Here is a 20,360-nt window from a genome sequence, read left to right as displayed (position 1 = left end):
CTCTAGGGCCCACGAGTCGCAACTACTGAGCCCGTGTGCTGCAGTTACTGAAGCCTGTGTGCCTAGAGCCCCTGCTCCGCAACAAGAGAAGCCACCGCAACGAGAAGCCCGCGCACCGCGACAAAGAGGAGCCTCTGCTCGCCGCAACTAGAGAAGGTCCGTGTGCAGCAACAAAGACCCAACACAACCAAAAAAAAAGTAGCAACAAAGAATGAACAGAAGTCTTCTTTTACTAAGATTAGGATTGAAAACATAAAATATATCTAATAGGGATTCAGAATTTATTCTATATCCATTTAAGTATCTGGTAGTATAGCAGTCATCTCAAATTTTGAATGTATGAATTTCACTGTCTGTTAAAACAGAGAATGAGATACATTAATTTCACATTTACTTTAAATATTTATATATTTCAACAAAATGAATCTTTTGCATTTCTTAACACCAATCATATCTTCTCAAATTAACTTATTTTTCTAAAGATTGTTTTAATTTCCAAAGATTTATCATTTGAACTTACTAATTTTTAATGTTTATGTATAAAATAGGTACAAGTGAGGATTATGAAAAAAATGGGTATTTAAAATAACTTTCCCAACAAGATTTTTATTTGCTGTTCCCACTGTTTTTTACCTAGACATCTATACGTGTGTGTGTGTGTGCATTTTTGATGCTTGTAAACTAGTCAGTTAGGATAAAAGCGATTAATTCTAAAGTTATACCTGAATCATACTGGCTTAAAGACCTTTTATTCATATCAAAGCATCATTTTTCCCCAAAAAAAAAGCATCATTTAAATCTGAGAATTTTTTTCTAAAACAGAGTAAATAATTTGTTATTTCAGAAACTTGCATCCTGCTTGAATTTATGCTTTGAAAATATTACTTACAATTACATTTCATTCTGATCCATCAAAATGCAGTTTGAATGTTAACTGCAGAAAAACTAAGGGCAAAATATTTGGTCTTTCAAAACGTTTACGAAGGAAAAAAGAAAGTCTGATTTTAAATTCTAGAGCAATGAACTATGAACTAACCCCAATGTTTCAGAATAATTTAACAATGGATTTTTTTTCACTTATTACTTCAAAGTCAATTCCTACCAAGCAATTAATAGCACAAAACCCAGACTGTAACCTAAGCACAACTATTGCCAATGATCACAAAAGTTGAATTGGATAGTTCTATATAAATCATTAATTTGGGAATTTGGGCAGAAAAAAACTATAACTACATTATGCTATTACATAGACAGCAAGACATCCCATACCACAAAGTTGCAAGTGGTCAATTCACTAAATACACCTATGCAAACTTGATGAAAAAGAGCAAAGAACTTCTCTTTATTGTTCTGAAGATTGACATGGTCCTTTGGCCTTGCACTCTGACAGATGCCACACAATTATATTGGAGTGAATTTTACTGTTTGTTTCAACTGTCAAAGGAGATTGTAATCCACAGTGACAGAGTACATTGGTGGGTCATATGAAACTTCGCTGGGGTACATCGCCTACCTGACTGAATGAGGCCAGGGGTTCAGTCGATGAAGAGCGAGAAAAGTCAGTCGGGGGGGAATGTCACTCGTGTCACTTTCACGGAGATAAAGACTGTTATACACAGTGAAGGGCCGTCACTTCACTGAGCTTATTACTAAATTACGTATACATCTGACAGGTTAAATACATTTTATAGTTTGGACTTGCCCTTATTCACATATCCTTATTTTAATGTGCATACCAGACTATATTAGGTGTATGAAGTGGCCTTCTATATCTAAATTATTGAGGCTAAATGGCAACTTTGCTGCAGTCAAGCCTAAAAGTAACAGCTCCTTCTAAAATTATTCTTCCTAGAAAATGCAAATACTTAGTAAATGCAAATACTTCTGTCATCAATATCTTCTTGTCATGGTTGCTATTAAAACAAACACAGCAATTATCAATGTGCCTCGTACTGTTCTGTTTTATATGTATAACAACATAGGACGCCCACAGCAATCCTTTCTCTAGTCCCCAAGAGAGGAGGCTGTTGAGCCTCAGGGAGGTTAGGTGACTTCCCCAAGGTCACACAGCTTGTAAGGACAGAAGCCTGGACTTGAATCTACGTCTCTCACATTCCAAATCAGAGGCTCTCAGTGCCCATGCCTTATTGTCTTTCCTCTGTGTTTTAACAGAAAATCAAGAACAATACGAAAAATCCCTAATAAAAAATGGAAGCTATATTGGAGAAGCAACAATGGTGGAACTATTTTAAATACACTTCCTCACATCACACATTTTCTATGTTACTTGTATAAGGCAGAGAGCTTAAATACCAATACAGTTTAAAATACCTACCACTGAATCAGTGATTCAGTTAAAAAAGACCTTAACAAAGGAAATCCTAAAATTTGCTCTTTCGTGCATTACGACATAGGTACTTGCAGAATCCTTGAGAGATATTTCAACCAGTTACATTTGATGCACATTTGCCTAGTAGACTCAGGGTAACAGAGATTCAAAGTATAATAGTTTTATAAGTTCAGTTTATAAATTAATATGTCAGAGTTATACGTTCAAAACCTATTCAGAACTTGACCACCCTTGACCACTTCTGCTGCTCCCCTGGTTCCGGTCATCATCAGCTCTCCCCCGAGGACGGCTGTAGCCTCCTTGGTCTCTCTCTCCTCCAGTCTTTTCTTTGTCAGAGTGTTGGCTACACGCTATTGTGAGCCATTGTCAAGTGTGAGTCATATCCCTGTAGTGGTAACACTCATTGTAAAAGCCAAAGCCCACTCTGATTTCCTCTGCCCCCTCATGGCAAGTCCTCCACTCTAGCCATGCTGGTCTCCTAGCTAGTCTTCAAACATAGGAAGCATGCTCTGCCTCAGGGCCTTTGCATGTGCAGCTTCCACTGCCCAGGAGCCTTTCCCTATGCACCCACATGGCTTGCTCACTCACTTCCTTCTTATCTCTACCGACATGACTCAGGATTAGCGAGGTTATCTCTAACCATCTGGTGTAAGAGTGTAATCTCCCATTTCCACAGGCCTCTTTATTACTTGCCATTGTATATATTGCCATCGTCTGACATGTGATATATTTATTTGTTTATTGTCTGTCTCTTTGTGCTGTACTCCTAGTGCATAGAACAGTAGCTGGCATATAGTTAATATTCAATATATAAATGCTAAAGAAATGAATTAGTGTTATATAGAATAAAAAGTATCAGTTATATACGATTATAAGAATTCATGAATTAGTAATATCACATAATATTATTACTTATTAGTATTAATATGGCATGAATTGTTTGGAATATTTTTATTATATAACAGTAGGTAAAATAGAAAATTTTTTGAAAAGCAAGCTAGAACAGGAAGTACAGTTAAGAATTCTGGGTAAAAAGCTCTCTAACAAAAAATTAGCATGTATTTACACTTAGCAGAAAATTTTTAGTGTTTACCCGCCATTTTAATTATTAATGAAATGAATTGGTTTAAATCTCAAGAATAGAATTGTTTTCCTGAGATAATAAAAGCAAAAATAATAATGCCTCTTTGACATTGATAAAAAGATGATGTTAAAATGTGGTTATTTAAAATTCTAACAAAGAAGACCAGCTTTCTGATTTGAGTGTTAACTGGGGTTTAACTCTATGCCTATATTATATTATTACATTAAAGTGGTTCCAATGGGAAGGAAGTGTATGTTCATGTACCAAGAGTTAACATTTTCATTTTTTCCTGAGGCCTGTAGTTACAGAAGTTACATGATTTTAATAAAAATAGAGTGTTCTGTGAAATAAGTTTAAGATATGAACAAGTTATAAAGCAGGTACACTTCTTTTAATTATAGATACTGTCAAACGAGCTATGACACAGAACTTCCTTCCGGTATTACATAATAAGCAATTGAACACCACATGCAGTTGTGTCTATGTTAATTATACTTGAAAGATTCTTAAAAAACAGGATCATACAACACAACTTTCTGCCACTGATTCATACTTGATAGACTGATCTTACATCTGCCTATGGGTCATATTCTGTTTTCACAGAAACCATCACATGAGTGCACATGCGCACACCCACGCACACAGAGAACACCTTCTTTTTTTTTTTTTAATTTTATTTATTTTTGGCTGCGTTGGGTCTTCGTTGCTGCTTGCAGGCTTTCTCTAGTTGTGGTGAGAGGGGGTTACTCTTCGTTGCGGTGCACGGGCTTCTTGCAGTGGCTTCTCTTGTTGTGGAGCACGGGCTCTAGGCACACGGGCTTCAGTAGTTGCAGCACATGGGCTCAGTAGTTGTGGCTTGCGGGATCTAGAGCAAAGGCTCTGTAGTTGTGGTGCACGGGCTTAGTTGCTCCGCGGCATGTGGGATCTTCCTGGACCAGGGATCGAACTCCAGTCCTCTGCATTGGCAGGCGGATTCTTAACCACCATGCCACCAGGGAAGTCCCAGAACACCTTTTTTGAAAGGCGGATTCCTCCAAAAAATAGTTCCTATACATACTAAGGCCTGTGCAAATTAATTTTACTCAATTCCTCCATGAACTAAGGGATTTTATAGTTTGTGCTATTCATCGATCTGGCACATTAGGCATTTTAAAGCAAACAGAATCGTTTCTGTATAGGTGACATCTTGCCATGATTACCAGTTCCTTCTGTAATGAGTACAACATAAGCTCTAAAGTGAGGGAGATGCTCTGAAAAGACAACTCCGGAACAAGAGGGATGCACAGTATTACCCATCCATTTCCTGTGATCTCTGATGGCTTTGGGGGTAGTTCAGAGAATAGTTTCCATGAAGGGAAATGATGATTCCACTGTATTTCAAGAAAGATCTGAGGAGAAGAGTACACAACTGGGTTGCAGAGTTGGGTATTTGAGCAGAAGAGAAAATATCAAGGAGGGGATCTGCCTAAATGTTCTGATGTGGACGAACCCAGTAACTTCACTTCCCTTGGCTCGACAGTAGACAGTTCATGTGTTTTTCAGTATCATACAACATTTCAGAGGCCCATAAGGCTAATACAGACTAATTCTGGCATGTTTAACATCCATTTCATCTGGGTGAATTTAGGTAAAGACGATTTACTGGCTGCCAACATATTTTAAGGAGTAATGGTTCTGTGACACACTCCAACAAAAAGGGTGAAACACCCCCTGTATTTTTTTTTTTTTTTTGAACACCACGAACCATGAGACCTTGTTGGAGGTTCTTAGTGCAACAGTGAGGTCTGAGAAGGCTGGCAGTAAAGAAATGGGTTTAATTTGTTTTAATAGCACATCCGAGAATTATTTAGTCATGGTATCTCCCTACAATTCCCACTTAAAAAGCACTATTTAGTGCTGATGAGCATTTGTTCTATTACTCAATGAAAACTATAACATCTTCTATGGTTATTTTCTTAATCACTTTTATCAGTGGGACAGCTGCTAGACACCCGAAGGATAAATGTGCCCTTCGCTTTATAATCTCTAGGAGTGGACATATCACCTGGAACAGAGTGCTTGGGAAGTTTGTGGGTTGAATAAATACACCAGGAGTTAACATATAGAAAAGTCCTGTAAATTGATGAGATTTCCTTTACCTTCCCGCCTCACACTCCCTCCCTCCCCAAACTCCTCAGGTAGGTTTGCTTGTCCTGGCAGTTTGGTGGTTTGTGGTAAAAGATATTTTGCAAGCAATGAGTGGGCAAATGACAAAGTTCATGGTGCTTTTGAGTTTCTTATAGGCTTCTTTTCACCTGCCCTCTCTGATGAGGAATGTATGACATCTTAGCTTCCTCCAGAGAGAGTGAGAAGGGGAGAGACACCTAGAGGGTGGTATTTCTGAATTGTCAATTCTGCCTACAGCACAGCAGGTAAAAGTCACTTTGCACTTCGTGTATTTCCCACCAATATCCATTTGTGAACAGAATAAAAAAAAAAAAAAAGAGGAAGATACAGCACACAAGAAAATAAGAAATGGTGGAAGGTAAGGGAGAAAACAATAATCTCTCATTTTTGTTCTCAAATCTATAACACCTCCTATTGTTTCAAGCAAAATGATGTATCATTTGGATGGTCATATAATATATAATCAGTGTCCTTTTACTTCCCCCGAAATTTTCAAATATCCAGAAGAAGAAATTAATTCTACCCCTATACATTCATTGAAATAGAAGAAACAGATTTTCTAAGAGAAAATATCTCGGAAATGAAATTTAAAAATCATATTCTCTTTTTCCAAACCCTCCTCCCTCCTGATCCTTTCCATATTTGAATTTCCGACTGTATTCTATTTTCTTTGGAGGTTTTAGATACTTCTACAAAAAAAAAAAAAAAAGGCAGGAATCTGACAATATGAAGATACATGATCTTGTGACTTAGTTTTTGTGGTGAAGTAATGATGGACAGACAGGTCAAGGACAGGTATCAAGGTGTCTCATAACTGTCCTCTCCTGGAACCAACTAAAATCAATACTGCACAAAATTCTAGAACTCAAGAAAAATAAAATATCAAGAGGATTTTAAAAATAAAGAGAATTAAGGTTGGTAAGTGTTCTCTGATATAAGTATCATCTCTGCCTAATACCTAATATTATTTTTAAAAATAACTTTTTTAAAAAATTAAAGAACTATATACACATCATAATTTGGGAGGAGAATTCAGAAAAATACAAAGACAAAAGTTTTCTTAAATGCCCCAATCAGAAATAACTGGTAATACCATTTTGTAAATATAATCCAGCCTTCTTTCTATAAAGCTATACATTTATTGCACATTCTAATGTATAATTTGATTCTTTTAATGAAGTATAAACATTTTCTCACATCATTTAAATATTCTAATATATGCTTTTTAATGGAAGAATGATATTTCATTGTATGGATGTACCATGTATTTTTTAAAAAATTTATACTGGAGTATAGCTGCTTTACAATGTTATGTTAGTTTCTGCTGTACAGCAAAGTGAGTCAGTATACAGTATGTATATGTATACATATATCCTCTCTTTTTTGTATTTCCTTCCCATTTAGGTCACCACAGAGCATTGAGTAGAGTTCCTTGTGCTATACAGTAGGTTCTCATTAGTTAACTATTTTATACATAGTAGTGTATATATGTCAATCCCAATCTCCCAGTTCATCCCACCCCCACTTCCCCCCTTGGTATCCATATGTTTGTTCTCTACATCTGTGTCTCTATTTCTGCTTTGCAAATAAGTTCATCTGTACCATTTTTCTAGATTCCACATATAAGCGATACTATACAACATCATATAGAGTGACTCTGTGACTAACTTCACTCTGTATGACAGTCTTTAGCACCATAATATATTAATCCAATATTCTATTAGTAGAAGTTTACACTTTTTCCATCTTTTTCCTACCATAAACACTGCTGCGATAACCAATCTTACACTAAATATTTTTAACCCATCTCTGATTGTTTCCTTGGGATAAATTCCTGAAAGTATATTGTTAGGTTAAAAGGTACTATGGATCAAACTGTATTTCCCTAAAAGTTCGTATGTTGAAGTTCCAACCCCCAATATAACTGTGTCTGGAGACAGGGCTTTTAGGAAGTACTTAAGGTGGAATGGGGTCATAGGGCTAGGACACCAATCTGACAGGATTGGTGGCTTTGTTAGAAGAGGAAGAGTGAGATCTTTTTCTCTCTCTTCTGTAAGAACACAGAGAGAAGGGAGTCATCTACAAGCTAGGAAAAGAGTGCTCCTCAAAGCCCAACCACACTGGCACCCAGACTTCTAGTCTCCAGAACTGTTAGAAAATAAATTTCTGTTGTTTAACCCACCTAGTCTATGGTATTTTGTTATGGTAGCCTGAGCTAAGACAAATGAGATGACATTTTCAGGCATTTGATACATATCACAAAACTGCTTCTTAAGAAAGCACTTACCAGCTTATACTCTGACCCACTGTGTGTGAAATTATTAATTTCCCTCTAACGTCATCAACTGTGGTCTTTATCATTTGTTATAATCATTTTCAATTTTATATATATAAAAAGGGTATTTCATTGTTTCAATTTATTAATTTCTATGTTGTAAAACGGCACAATCTTGCTGGTTACATGGGGTCTTTCCACGGGCCATAAAACTCACTGCATTTAATTCATGAAGAACATGTAATTGTGAGATCTATTTATGAAGTGCCCCAACATGTCACCTATAAAATTTGTAAACATATGGTCCAATGTCATTCATTTACTTACTCAACATTTATCGAGTACTGGCCAGGTCCTGGGGATACAATATAAGCACAACAGAAATGACTCCTTCCCTAATAGAATTTATAATAGGGAAAGGCATAAAAAAGAAGAATTAAGACAGTAAGTGTACATTACATTTAAGAAGGGCGGAAGTACAAAGCTCTGATGTAGTTTGAATTTCAGGTAAGGATTCAGTTTGGGAATATTAAAGCTGAGATGCAGTGGATGAGCAGCAGTTAACCAGGGGCCACTTGAAGCAGAGGGGTTAGGGAGAGAGTCCCAGGAGGTTCTCCTTTGAGATGTCCAAATGTTTTTCTCAAAATGCAAGTTTTATCATGTGATTTCTGCTCCTATTATAGTAGACGGATGTGATACTCCAAAAGTCCCTCTTCACTACAAAACTCCTAAACACTGAATAAATTATAGCAAATACACTGTTAAATGTTATGTTGTACTTATAAGAAAGTTAAAAAGTTCTCCCAAGAGCAAGAAAATAAAAATGAACTAGGAGCTGAAATCAAAGTAGGGGTGAATGTGAACACCAGGGCTGCCTTAGGGGCAAATGTCGATTCCAAGGAGGTTCTGTAGCTGTGTTGTTCAAGGGAATGCACCACAGGCTCAGAGACCTAATCTGCATGGGCTGCTAAACCTGAGATGCCTGCAGAAAATGGGATGCTTGAATGGGCTATACTATCAGTGAAAGGATGGGCTAGAAAATCAATATCCTTGCAAAGGAAAACAACCAAGGAAATCTGTCTGTTTGTACAACATCTATAGACTGAGTGAAAAGAGTCTTTCTTGAGAATATGCACCACTTGCCTGACCTCATTAAACTGGGTACCACCTGTGCAATCGAGGAATCTCCAAGATGGAAAATAAAACAGCTCCAGTATCACCTCCTATCACCAAGTAAAAGCAAGAGCAAATCCTTTTGGGAAGCAAGCATTCTCAACCCTGGCCTTGTAGAATTTCCACAGATTAGTCCAAGTATACGTGCTTACTACAAAAACTGCTAGCAGAATAAGCAAACGGTTGACCATGGCAAAAACATCAGCAGAAGCAATGGATATAAACACCTAGAAATTTTAGTTATTGCAATGATCAGAATACAAAATAACTAATTATAAAAGGTCTAAGGAAACAAAAAAGGAAACAAAAGCCAAGAAAGGAATGAGAGCTACTCAGAAATGACCAAATGGATTTTAAAAAGAACCTAAGAGAATTTCTAGAATTAAAAAAATTAATAATTGAAATGAACAATTCAGTGAGTAGGTTAAAAAGCAGGTGTCACAGCTGAAGAGAAAAATGTGGAAGTAGAGCAAGGGCCAGTAAATGATAGTCCACCACCTGTCTTTGTGAATCAAACTGTTTTAGAACACAAGCCACACTCATTCATTTACATACTGCCCATTTGGCTGCTTTTGCTCTACAGTAAGAGTCAAGTAGTTGTGACAGATCATATAGCCCACAAAGTCCAAAATATTTATTATGTTTACTATCTGGCCCTTTACAGAAAAAGTCTGCTGAGTCCTGAAGTAGAAGACAGAACTAAAAATATTATATAGACTGCAGCTGGAAAAATAAGTAGATAGAATATATATTAGAGACATTAAGAGATATAGAAGATAAAATGCCTAATATATGGGTAATTGGAGTTTAAGAGAGAGCAAGATTGGAGGAGAGACAATATTTAAAGAGATTACAATATTCCAGAACTGATGACAAACATGGATCTTCATATCCCAATCAAGGTAAATTCAAAGAAATTTGAACTTACCCAATATCAGCGCACATGGATCAGAAAACCACAAAATTCCCAAACAGAATTATTTAAAAAGAAATCCACATATTACTGAACAGTGAACCCACAAAACACAAAGGAACAAAATAATCCTAAAACTATTAAATCAAATCTCCCTCAAAAGAATGGCAATGAAGCCTTCTTAACCCAGGAAGTCAGAAGAAAATGGAGTACTATCTTCAAAGTTCTGAGAGAAAATAACGGTCAGTGTAGAATGTATAACAAGCAAAATTTTCTTTCAAAAATGTGAATGAAACAAAGAAATTCCAAAATTCGTTATCTATAGGTATTCCATTATATGGAATTCCAAAGAATATACTTTAGGAAAAAAGTAATTTCTAAATTGAAGCAAGTATTGAGTATAAAATAATAAAAATAATGTCTAATGTGTAAGATTAGAAAACAAATAAGGGGGCTTCCATGGTGGCGCAGTGGTTGAGAATCTGCCTGCCAATGCAGGGGACACGGGTTCAAGCCCTGGTCCGGGAAGATCCCACATGCCGCGGAGCAACTAAGCCCGTGAGCCACAATTACTGAGCCTGCGCGTCTGGAGCCTGTGCTCCGCAACAAGAGAGGCCGCGATAATGAGAGGCCCACGCACCGCGGTGAAGAGTGGCCCCCGCTTGCTGCAACTGGGGGAAGCCCTCGTATAGAAATGAAGACCCAACACAGCCAAAAATAAATAAATAAATTAAAAAAAAAACAAAAAACAAATAAGGATATAGTTAAAATACCAGATAACATAAGCATGTAAGCCAGGAAGGGGGTGACTGGAGGGAAATGTTCTAAGGTCTCTGCACTTTTCAGAAGGAAGGGAAAATTTGCTGATTAGCATAAGATTTAAAATTTTAGTCACATACATGGTAAAATCTCAAAAGGTGAAAAATGTAAATGAGGAGCAAAAAAGAAAATAAACTGGGTGAAACAAAAAGGAGGCAAGAAAGAAACAAAAAGCTTAGAGACATGAGCCAAAAAAGCCCAAAATAAAATGGTAGAAATGAATTTACTTATATCAATACACATGATAATTGTAAATGGACTAAACTAATTAAAAAACAGAAATTGTTATATTGGATAATTCAATCAGAATCTAGTGTGCTATTTATAAGACACAAGAATACAGAAAGACTAAAAGAATAAACATATATCAGACAAATGCCAAAAGAAGGCTACGTTAATAACCATCTAAATAAACTTTAATGTAAAATGCATTATTAATTATGAAAAGGGTCACTAAATCATAATAATAATTTCCATTCGCCAAGAATATTTAATAATTTTTAAACTTGAATACACCTAATAAACAGTCTCAAAATACAAAGCAAAAATTTGCAGAAGTAGAGGAAGAAACCACCACTGCAGTGGCAGCTTTCCACTCACCTTGGTCATAACCCCACAGATCAAGCAGACAAAAAACCAGTAAGAGTTTAGAAGATTTGAACCACAAAATTCCTGCTTGCCCTACCAAGCTACAGAATATACATATTTTTTCAAATGACATGAAATATTTACAATATCTAACACATAACTGGACATAAAGAAGTCTCAAGTTATGAAGAATCAGTATCATACAGATTACATTCTCTGAACACAAAGAAATTAAGTTACAAATCAATTTTCAAGAATATAACCAAAAAAAAAATTCACTTTCCTAGAAATTCTAAAATATACTTATAAACAATCCTGTGTCTAAGAAGAAATTATAATGGAAAGTTAGAATTACTTAGAGTGAATTTGAATCAAATACATTATCAAAATGCATATATGTAGCAAAAGCAGTACTTAGTGGAAATTTAACCTTAAATACTTATTTTAGAAAAGAAGAAAAGATGACTAGTAATGAGTTAAACAGCCAATTTAGGAAGGTAAAAAGAAAATAATCCAAGAAAGTAGAAGGATGGAATAATAAAATCAAAGACAAAATTTAATGAAATGGTTGACTACAAAAGGGGGCACACAGGGGAACTTTTAAGGTGATAGAACCAGCACTAGGGTGGTGAATATATGACTCTTTGCATTTGTCAAAACCCACAGAACTATAAGAACTGTATAGCAAAAAGAGTGAACTTTACTGTATACAAGGTTAAAGAAAAAAAAAAAATTCTATATCAACCAGGACGCTGAGGGATCCCAGGATGGAATGCATATTGTGCAAGTGACTCTAACTGTATTGTATGACATAACCTCACTAAATAGAGTGGGGGAAAAAAGAAGGTGTCATATTGAACTTTGGAAAACATTTTTTATTGGAAACTCTAAGGCCAATAACTAAAGGCCCTGTACACAGCGTACTCTAGTTGGCAAATTCTGAAACTGCTTTACATATATACTGGGGTTGAACAAATAAGTAAATGGATGGGATGGTAGAAGCCAGATTTCTCACTGTTGAAGAGAGAAGTTACGAATAAGCAAGAGAGGGTGGCTAATATGAGCTTTGTGGTATTGGACTAGAGGCGGAGACATCAGTATGAACTCATGGGTTAGTATATATACATACATACATATCACCTAGCTGTGTCCACTCAGAGGGCCTGGAAGCAATGGCATCCCAATAGCAATGAGCATATCCATCATCCTGATCTTGGTTTCTATATACCGTTCTCTAAGAAAAGGTATCAGGGATCTTTGGAGAAATGACTGATTCTAGGGCTGAGGCAGGGAAAAAAACAATATGAACTACAAGCATGTTTTAATACCAGAGAGTAAGAAAGTGCTCAAAAAAACACATCAAAGGGAGTCTGTCTGAAAGAGCTCTCAACGGCTAAAGCTGGAACGATTTGAGCAACAAAACATAGTAGTATTGGATTACAACCCAAAGTATAAAGTAACTATACATGAATCCATATTGATATAAACAAGTGGTTGACTAAATACACAGGGGACAAGAGACAAATCTTCATTGCAGAAGAATTCCAATTTACTATATGGAGCTAGTCCTCCCTCCAGGAATTAGGGTTTAACTCCCCTCTCTTCTTGAGTATGAGTTGGACTTAGTGACCTACACCCAAAAAATAGCACATGGAGACAGCAAAATAATATCTTTACAGTGGAAAAAGGTGGCAAACACTACCTTAACTAAGTGATCAAGGTTAACATAACCAGTTATGTCTTGTAGATATCATGTGCTCCCAGAAAGAATGAGATGAGAGGGTATTTCGTTTCTTCAAAAACCTGTAGCCCCAGTCTAATTGTGAAAACGTCAGAGAAACCCAAATTGAGGGACCTTTGACAAAATATTTGGCCAGTACTCCTCTAAACTGTCAAGGTCATGAAAAACAAGGAGGAGAGACTGAGAAACTGCCACAGATCAGAAGAGACTTGAGGACTGAATGTAATGTGCTATCCTGAGTTGGATCTTGGAAAAGAAAAAAGGACATTTAAAAAAAAAGAAACAACAACAACAAAAAACCCCAATGGACTGGTGAAATCCATATAAGGCCTCGTGGTTAGTTAAGAGTAATGTGCCAATATTGGTCTTCGAGTTTTGACAAATGTGCTGTAGGAATGTCTGACATCATTATGTATGTAACATTAGACTAAACTGAAATACCGAAACTCTCTGTACCATCTTTGCAATTTTTCTGTATATCTAAAATTACTCTAAAATCAAAAAGTTTATTTTTTCAAAAAATTAATGAAATGGAAAACATAGAAGCAATAGAGTTCAACAAAGCCAAAAATTGCTTCTTTGGAAAGACCAATAAATTTCACAAACTTCTCATAAGATGCATTGGGGGGAAAGAGAGAGAGAAGGTAAAAATAAACACTATTAGAACGTAAAGGGAAGATATTTATAGGCTGGAAAAAAAAGTATAAAAAGAACAATTTGAATAACTTAATATCAATGCATTTGAAAACTTTGATGAAATGCACTATTTCCCAGAAAATCATAACCTGACAAAATTTACTCAGGAAATAAATGGAAAACCTGATAGTTCTTTAACTATAAAATAAACTGATGCAGTGGTGAAAAATCTTTTCACAAATAGGTCCCTAAGGCCAGATGGTTTTGTTTTCCTATTTTTTGATGTAACTTTTATTTTTTGGAATAGGAAAAATATTTCTTTCTTTATTTATATTGATGTATAGTTGATTTATAATATTATACTAGTTCCAGGTGTACAATATAGTGATTTGATGTCTTTATGGATAATACTCCATTTAAAGTTATTATAAAATATTGGCTATATTCTTGCTGTTATACGTTATATACTTATATCCTGTTTATTTTATACCTAGTGGTTTGTACCTCTCCCAGATGATTTTAAAAATGGGTTACCGATAAACCTTTCGAATCTTAAACAGAACAAGTGGGAAAGCTCCCCAACCCATTTTATATGGCTACAATACCTTGGATACCAAATCCTGACAAAAACAGTATGAGAAAGAAAAATAATAGGCCAATCTTGTGCCTGTTTAGATCAACACAGATCTAAAAGTACCAAACTGACTGGCAACAGTAATGGTAAATGGCTCAGATGTATATATATAGCTTTTGGGTTTTGTTTGATTGTTTTTATGCAAAAGCATCACATACTATGTTCTTTAAAAATTTTAGTATGTTGGAAAACTACATGGAGATCCAATGCAAGACCCCAAACTCCTTTCCACACTTTAGATGCTAAGAGGCTTTAAAGGTCCCAAGCTTAAGAAAAGCTACACCAGAAAAGTAGCTCTTGCTTCTGTTCATTGTTAACTTGATCTATATTCAAAGTCATACTGAAAAATCCCTTTGCTTTATCTCTTCCTCAGTGATTTACCTTCAGTAGGCTCTTTTGTGCACTGTTTCAGAAAAAACCAGGAGTTGTTTGCTGTGCATGAATGGTGTGGAGGGAAAAGAGAGAAAATTGATTAGGTGACCTTAGTAACCGTTCCCCCGAACTTGCAGCCTGGCAACTTACTTACTCTGGATGATGAGATACTTGGCTCCTGCTTCCGGCTGTGTCTGTGCTGCTGCCGTTAGGCCCACAATGCTTTCCAGTAACACGAGGGGCTGGGATGGAAGGGGGGTGATCCCAGAACCTCCCCATGGCTCCTTCTAATGCTTTTGGGTGGTAGTTGAAGTGAGGCACCTATTCAATGCTTTTCCAGTCTCATCTTCCCGCTTGAGACTTGTGTAAATTGTGCTGCAATAACACCACTATCAAGTTCACCTTTGCACTGTCTTTTACAGAGCAATTCCCCAAAGCTTATTTAACTACCATACCATATGTATGGTATGGTATATTTACATGATATTTTCATCATTTACAAAGTGCTTACATAATCTTATTTGACCTATTCAGGAACCTCATCAGGTAGGCAGCATCGATGATATTACTCACAAGGAACAGGTTGGGAAACTGAGGCTCAGGACCAACTGCTCCAAACGAAAGAGCTCAAAAGTGGGGGAACCTCGGCAGGAAGACAGTTGTGCTCCTAGCTCCGTGCTATTTCCAACTTAGTAAGTCTCTACCCACATTGCTCACTTTCTGTTTTTTGCCTTATTTTAAAGAGCATAATTATCTTTAGTATTGAATTCCAGCTTGAGCAGGGGTAGATATTTCTGTTCGAAAGTTTGATTGAGGCGGATTTGGGTTGTACTATGGTTTCTGATAGAATCAAAAACGGTTCCTCAGTGTAAATTTAAAAGGCCCTCGTTGGTAACTTACCTCTTCCACCTCTGTGCACATATCACCTGGGATAAAATCTGTCAGGTTAGCCATGTAAATTTCAGCCATGTAAATTTCACCTTGCAATGACATTTTATCTGGTTGCTCCCCTGTCCCAGAAGTGAGTCTCTAGATTCACAATGGGTGTGATACCTAGACTTAATTTCTCTAAGTCATATATCAAAGACTAGAATTAAGAACTGGTAATGAAAATTCTCGATGAGCCTATTTGATGCAGTCTTCTATGATGGGACTCAAAATATGCACCCTTGTCTCCAAAATGAGAGGCAGGAAGTTGAGGCATGATTTCTGAAGTGATAGGTAAGAGGAAATGTTATGATCTCTGAAGACGGAGGTACTGTGATATGATGATTTGACTGATTCCCGTGAAGGTTGCCTGTTACTCTGTGATATGATCTGGAATCCACAGAAAGTAGGGATTACTTTCCATACAAACTATAGTCACGTCGTACTCCCTGTACCCTGTACTCAAAAGCTCGCACAGCTGAGCTGGCCTCTGCCGGGTGTGTAGCAGCTCTGAGACGGCCCCGCTAGACCGTGCAAGAGTCAGCGACCCCACTGCATCCCTTACATTAAACAGGGACATAAAAGCCATTTTGTGCTGCTGCTTTAGTTTCTCCACCCTCAACCTGACTCACAAAACCAAGATGTCTAACCACGCACATCAACCTGGAACTTTGCCCTACAGGCATCGTCTCAGAAAGCCTCTTTTCTCCTCGCTGACGGTTCTCCGCGGCGCTAACGCCGAGTGCGGGCTGTGTTCTTCACGGCCGTACGTGGCTAGCATCCCGCACGAGTGGGTCGGTTTCTGTCCTTGGCTCACTTTTCTCTTTCTTCCTCGGTCCTAGTACCAGCCAGACCTTTTCTGTTTAACTCTATTCTTTTACTCCTGAAACAATCGGAGTGCTATTCAGAGACGCTGTGTCTGCAGGGAAGGCACACGCCTAAGCGCGCTCAGCGCCATGTGACACGATGGGCTCCTGGAAACGGTTCAGATCCAGACAGCACTGCTGTCCTTCGCGTCCATCCACAACAAAAGGCAGTCTTCTTTTCTTTTGAATTTTTGACAGAGGCGGTTCAGGTAATGAGCAAAACGACTCTTTGAGTGTGTGTCTTGCCAGATGGAAAGATGATCTTAACAAGAGACTACGGCAAACACTGTAGAAAAGTCAGACTTGACATTGACAGTATTTTTAATGGAAGTCTGTATAAATATCAGATGCCACAGACAAGGATGAGAGAAGCTTATTTTCACAAGGGGAGGTTGCTAAAACCCAGAATATTCTATTAGCAAAGAAATTAAGAATATAATTACTTACACGCTGAAATATTTCCACTGAGCAACTACCTATTTTTCACATTTTTCCTCCTCTTACAGTTTACATGCTTGCAGCTGGCTGACAAAGGTAAACATATCAGAATAATGACTAATCAATACTGATAGAGTATTTTATAATTATCCAGGACCTTCACCTTAATATTTCCCCTTTTCCATATGAGAATGCCCATTTCAGAAATGTTAAGTAATTTGCCCAACATGGGTCAGCTTGCAAATTTCAGAGCCAAGTTGCAAGTAGAGATCTTTTGCCTCTTTTAATTCTTTCATCGAGACAGCACGACATCTCTGAATGACATCTGTTAGACTCTAAACATTATAGGAAACATTATGCCTTTTGGGTTATCTTGGAATATTTCTACCCTAACTGAGGTTCAAATTTCCTAAAACCTATACTCCTTCCTTTCTTTTTTTCTTAAGTTACATATGACCTAAATGCTGAATCAGAGACGGACTCAAATTTCTATTCTAAAGCACCACCTAGAGATACCTTCATAGGTATATATTTTAACCTGGAAAATGAATTTAATGTGTAATATTAAGTATAATATATGCACAAATGTATAAACATACCTTACATTGCATTTTACAGTGTACCATCATAAGGAAAACAATAGTTTACAGAATAGAAGTAACTACGGCAACACACAGGTTCAAATCAGGCTGCCTCCCAGGTGGTGGCAGCAGCTCCCAGTGGCCTCAGTAACTTTCCATTAAAATATGCCTCAAACACATACATTTTGGGGGCACATAAGTTGAATTTCCCACTTAATGTTCTCAATTTAATTTTACCTTTCTGTGTTAATGACTGAAATAATCTGATCATACAGGGCTCTCTGGGTTTGTCTGTTCCACTGTAACCTTTTTATCCTCTTGCATTTCAGAGTGCTGCCTAACACTGGGGGGCTGAGCTTTTGATATCCGTTGGTCAGGAGGAATTAAGACAGTGCCCGGAGAGATACGAGACAGTGTCTACTATTGTACAACAGCCCCTCACTTTGACTATCAAAGGTTACCATCTGGTTATCCTCACGGTCCCCCGCTTGCCCTGCCATCTCACCCAACATCCCCCGCCACCCCGCCAAAGTTTGCTGAGTGTGGAGGGTTTAGCTTGGGGTAATAGGAAAAGTGACTAAACTCTGTAACATTCCCCTAATTTCCAAGGAAGGCTGAGTTCCATCATGAGGTGAAAGTCTGAAGAGATTCTGAGATTAGGATCAGTCTTATTTTATTGTAGGATGAGAAAAGGCAGCAGTGGGGACTTCAGCAAGTACTTATTCTACACCCACAATATGCAAGGCACGGTGTTAAGGTTTACAGAGGATAATAGGGGAATGAGAAGTAGTTTTTGCTTTTAAAATATGATCTAGTGCAGTAGAAGCAGGCGTGCATGTGTGCGAGTGTGTGTGTGCATACAAGTATACATGATAAAGTTTATAACTACAGGTACAAGGTTTGTAGTGTTTGCTTGAGTTAACAGAAGTCTTCTTAGAGGAATTTTGTGATATCTGACTGTTTAGAAACTTGAAAAAAGAAACCTTACAGGGAGGATAAACAGGTTGTCTTGGGTAAAGATTATGGAGCGCAGAATACCGGGACTTCAAACGAGGTAGATAGAACATGATGATATTGGAAAAACCCGATACGTGTAATTTATTTTTAATTTATTAATGAAATGAGAGTCACCGAAGGCTTTTGCAAAGGAGTATGGTAAAAGTTAGCCTGTAATTTTGAAGGTGACTGCTAGACTAATGTGGGGAGGAAAAAGCAGTAGAGAGATGAATAAAGGTAGATAAGCAAGAAAAAATAAAGGCCAGAATCAGGGTAGGCACAACAGAAATGCTAAAAGACAAATCTGAGGAGTACTGTAAAGACAATATTGACATTGGCAGCAAAATGGGGCTAGGAGGTAAAAGGAAAAGATAAATGAAAGATGAATGGCCATTACTGGAAGTGATATTAATACAAATAACAAAGTCGTTCATTCATTCATCAAGTATTTACTGAACACTTACTTTGTGCCTGAGTGTTACTTCTTGTCAGGCACTCTGCTAGGAGCTCAGAGAGGTACAGGAGCTGGCTTCATGAGATGATGGATTTAGTTTTAAATGTGGAGAGTTTAAGGCATCAGTAGAAGATTCAAGCTGCCAGTTGTAGATAGAGATCTGTAGCTTAGGAGAATAATTGGGTTGGAATTATCTGTATGAAGAGAGGTCACAGTTGAAGCTGTGGAAAGTGGCAAGATCACCAACACAGAATTTTTCACTGAAGTAGAAAAAAATTCTCAGAAAGAAGAGAGCAAGTTCAAGAACAGACGTGAGAAAATGCCACACTTGGGGTCTGGAGAAACACAAACTATTAGCAAAGAGATGGCCAAAAAAAAAATGAAGATAATAGAATAAAATAAAAAGAGGAGCGCTGAGATAGCTGCATCAGGGAAAATGAGCAGCATTTACAGAAGCACGGAGTCTTGGATATTCCACAGCGCCAACTTTCCCATGAGAGTAAGGAGGGTGGAGCTGGAGAAGGCAATCCATTTCAAGCAGCCTCACCGGCAAGTGAGGAGCTGGGGGCCAAACAGGGGAAATGGTGAGAGGAGTTTGGTGGGGAAGAGAAAGAGAACAATGGAAAGGTAGCTTGACGGGATAATAATACTTAAGACAATGTAAACTATCCCTTAACATTTTTTTGACCACTCGCAAGCCAGGCACTGTTCTAAGTGCTTGATATACACGAATGCGTTTAATCCCTATCACAACTTATGATCTCTGAGAGAGATACTATCTTATGTCTTTCTTACAGATGGGGAAATAGAGACAGAACTCGATGAAGAAACTTGCCCTACCTCACCTAGTCAGCAAGTATTACCGCTCTGTTATGTTGTGCGGCTAGATGAAGCTTAGGCTTGTGGGAAGAAAGGAAATATAAAGAGGGGGAGATGGAATAACGGGTGAGGCAAGGTACAAAGGGGATGAGATAAAGGGTATCTCCTTTATGGGAGGAGCCCCACCTAGCGAAGGTTCCCTGGAACAAGACTGGGAGGAGAGAGGGAGCAAGGTGGAGAGATTTTTAAGGTCAGAGATGCACAGTTGCGGGGGCCTGCATTAGGTGATATTTTGCCCTTTTGGTAAAACAAGAGGTGAGGTCACTGGCTCAAGAGTGCTAAAAGGGGAAAATTGTCCCTCAAGTATGGATTAGGGAAGGGGCTGGGAGGAGACTCTACATAAACCCCATTATCTATCTCGCTTTATCCATGAACACTTGTTCCACAGTGGAAAAGCAAGAATCATTAGGTATACACAAACCTGTCGCCAAACCCTACCCAGACATCCACATGCATTACGACAGAAAT

The 20,360-nt window shown here is 37.6% G+C and overlaps 1 protein-coding gene across 14 annotated transcripts in view; it reads right to left on the bottom strand.

The window, feature by feature from the left end:
- Positions 1-20,360, bottom strand: part of CADPS2 (calcium dependent secretion activator 2) — a 545,377-nt gene that overhangs the window by 139,365 nt on the left and 385,652 nt on the right. The window lies entirely within an intron of this gene.

Source organism: Balaenoptera acutorostrata, chromosome 7 (genome assembly GCF_949987535.1).
Source record: "Balaenoptera acutorostrata chromosome 7, mBalAcu1.1, whole genome shotgun sequence".
In the NCBI taxonomy this organism is placed as follows: Eukaryota; Metazoa; Chordata; class Mammalia; order Artiodactyla; family Balaenopteridae; genus Balaenoptera; species Balaenoptera acutorostrata.
The sequence above is the reverse complement of the archived record's forward strand: the minus strand, read 5'-3'. Positions and strand labels throughout refer to the sequence as shown.